Raw genomic sequence first — 3,232 nt, forward strand, 5'->3', positions numbered from 1 at the left:
CAGTACATTGACTTTTTAACCAGTTCATGACAAAAATGATTCACATGTTGTTCTTTAATAAACTATTCAAATCAACCGATAGATATTGACTTCTTTATGTTCATAAGCGTACCATTTTGTTGTTATAAAATCTAAATCACAAGTTAAACAAACACGCAAATCATTGTGATTTAAATTATTTACAAGATATTGAAGTCAGCAATTATTGAATAAATGCAGGCCTCTAATGTGTGTACGAGTCCAACAGAATCTCAATCCAGTATGGTACTAAACAATGTATAATGACTTCTTTATAAAGCACCACCATTGTTTTAACATCTCAAAAAACTTGATTCCTGAGATCCAAACTGTTCATTTAAAGTCTTATAGTCCTATCTTTGTTGTTGGCAATGATTTTGAATCATCCCTTCGGATCCAACACAAGCCAAGTGCACCTTTTTGTAAAGTGATCCTGTCAGTTGAAACTTTGCCATGGCACCGGGTCCTGCCCAACGACGTAAGAAGTGATGTCTGTAAAAAGAAGGTAAAAGTTAATGTCGTCAACACAGTTATAGACAAAATGGTTTGAAAATTGTTAGAATAATCCATAAAAGCTTGGCACATCAATGTGCATTCAAAATGTATATATTTGGGTCCGAGTGGGAGCATCTCTGAAATCGAGTCCAAGTGGGAGCATTTTCCATTTTTTTAAAAAAACTTTAAAAAAAACTGACTTTTGAATAGAAATATTTGAATCTAATCTAGAAAAATGGATAAACATGACTCGGTTTATATTCCGGTACGTTAAACATAATTTTTAAGAAGGTTTTCAACCTTATTTCTTAGATGTTTCGGGAAAAGTCCGAGTGGGAGCATTCAGAGAAAAACACTTATCCCGTTTTCAGGCTTAAACCAGGCAATGAATCTATAAACTTTTTTTACAATTATCTCAAGTACTATAGCCATTCTTTGGTGCGCTACATGATTTTTTAATACTCTTACGTTTTCTTATAATAAAATTGTATTTTACCTTCGAATCGACGAAAAAATGGTCCAAGTGGGAGCATTCAGCAGGTGCGCGATGACGTAGTATCCTACCATTGTTTATGGTAAATATAAAATACTAGTGTTTATACAACCAATTTCCTTTATTTTGTGATGATCTTCTGTTTAAGGTAACAAAAAGGTCGTAAATCGTCATAGGAGTTATTGTAAAAATAATAAAAGTTATATAAAAAAGTCTGGTTGAATAAAGTACATTGGGGAAATCTTAAATATTAAGTTTTGGACATTTAACTTTCTATCATGAGCTTTTACCACCGTAAAAAAGTCTCTATGTACCATATAAAGCACTTAGATTTTGCTTTAGATAGGTCACTTAATGTAAAACTGATGGTGTAGTAATTAGATTAGTATACAAGTTGATTAATTTATCTTTCTAGTCATCTGCTATTGAAACTTTGATAATTTAAGTAGGTGCAGTTGTAAAATTTATTACCTTCTGACGTAACAGTAACAATTTGAAGAGAAACAATAAGGCATTTACTTTTAAAAACTCTGACTGAAAATCATTCGAAAATGCAATTACATTGTATTTCATAAATTGTTTAATTAGAATGATATTTCTCAAATGACATTATCGCATCATGTCACAAAGAATAGCACAACTAAGACAAAAAAGTAAAATATCCAACTACAGGGACAAATCTGAAAAACAGAAAATGTCAAATGTGAGAATGTAATAAACAAAATCCACTGTTTCCGTTCATTTGGTTTTAAAGATGTTTTTTAAAAATATTTTCTAATAGTATATCTTTTTACAAACTTCATGTGGTAATTACAAAAAATGTTCTAAGTAGAACGTAGGCTTATTCGCAATAAGGTCTAAAAAAACTTGATATTAGTAGTTATAAGTAGTTATTACAGGAACCATTTACATTAATACAAGGTCGATAACATCTTTGAAAAATAATAATAATATAATTATTTTACCCGAAGATGTTAATATTCAATGTCAAATAAGCATTTTTCTGAAAAAGAAAATATTACTGGCCGTTCGCTTTTAAGAAGAATTGCCATTAGTAATATCAGGAAATGTCATGTAAAAAATCAATTTACTTCTTAGGGACAGTAGTACATATCTAAAAATGTCACCTTCAGAATATCAAGAAAACATTATTTGGATTGATAATATAGCTTGTTGACCAATAATGCACTTTTCTGAATTAAATCTTTTAAAACGGATTACAGATGATTTGATATCGTAAGATACCTTTAAAAAACAAACACGTAGTCATTAGCCTTGGCTATGGAACGCCGTGACTGTCTTATGCTATCAATACTTTTCCTATCTTCTGAAATGATGATATTATTTTGTCATTTAAGCATATTAACATGTGCAATTTACATCATATCTTGTCTAAAGACAATGCTGACTTGCCAATACAGCATGTTAACTTGTCAAATAATCATTATGATATGTGCAGACAACATGTTAACTTGTCAAAGTATCATGATGACTTGTGCAAACGACATGTTAACTTGTCAAAATAACATGATGACTTGTGCAAACGACATGTTAACTTGTCAAAATGTCATGATGACATGTGCAAACAGCATGTTAACTTGTCGAATTATCGTGATGACATGCTCATAATACCTAAATAAATTAACATGTGTTTTGCACAAGTCATCACGATTCTTTGACAAATTAACATGTTATTTGTACAAGTCATCATGATAATTTCACAAGATAACATATCATTTGCACAAGTCATCACGATACCTTGACAAGTTAACATGCTGTTTGCACTTGTCATCATGAAATTTTGACAAGTTTACATGTCGCTTTCACAAGTCACCATGATACTTGGACAAGTTAGCATGTTGTTTGCACATGTTATCACGATGGTTTGACAAGTTAACATACTGTTTGCACATGTCATCATGAAATTTTGACAAGTTAACATGGCATTTGCACAAGTCATCATTTCACTTGGACAAGTTAACATGTCGTTTGCACAAGTCATCATGATACTTGGACAAGTTAACATGCTGTATACACATGTCATAACGATAATTTCACAAGTTAACATGCTGTTTACACATGCCATCATGTAATTTTGACATGTTAGCATGGTATTTGCACAAATTATCATAATACTTTGACAAGTTAACAGTACGTTTGACATGTCAGTATAATACAAGTTAACATGTCATTTGCACAAGTCATCACGATTCTTTGGCAAGTTCA

The 3,232-nt window shown here is 31.2% G+C and overlaps 1 long non-coding RNA gene across 1 annotated transcript; it reads right to left on the minus strand.

The window, feature by feature from the left end:
- Positions 1-336: 336 nt before the first annotated feature.
- LOC132728781 (uncharacterized) lies at positions 337-1,099 on the minus strand. The gene is made up of 2 exons (XR_009625527.1): positions 1,010-1,099; positions 337-510 (listed from the first exon to the last, which is right to left on the minus strand). It is a non-coding gene; the product is annotated as an uncharacterized LOC132728781 (long non-coding RNA).
- Positions 1,100-3,232: the final 2,133 nt, after the last annotated feature.

The sequence above is a fragment of the Ruditapes philippinarum genome, unplaced genomic scaffold, assembly GCF_026571515.1.
Source record: "Ruditapes philippinarum isolate M1 unplaced genomic scaffold, ASM2657151v2 ctg17988_1_1_1_1, whole genome shotgun sequence".
NCBI classification, from domain to species: domain Eukaryota; kingdom Metazoa; phylum Mollusca; class Bivalvia; order Venerida; family Veneridae; genus Ruditapes; species Ruditapes philippinarum.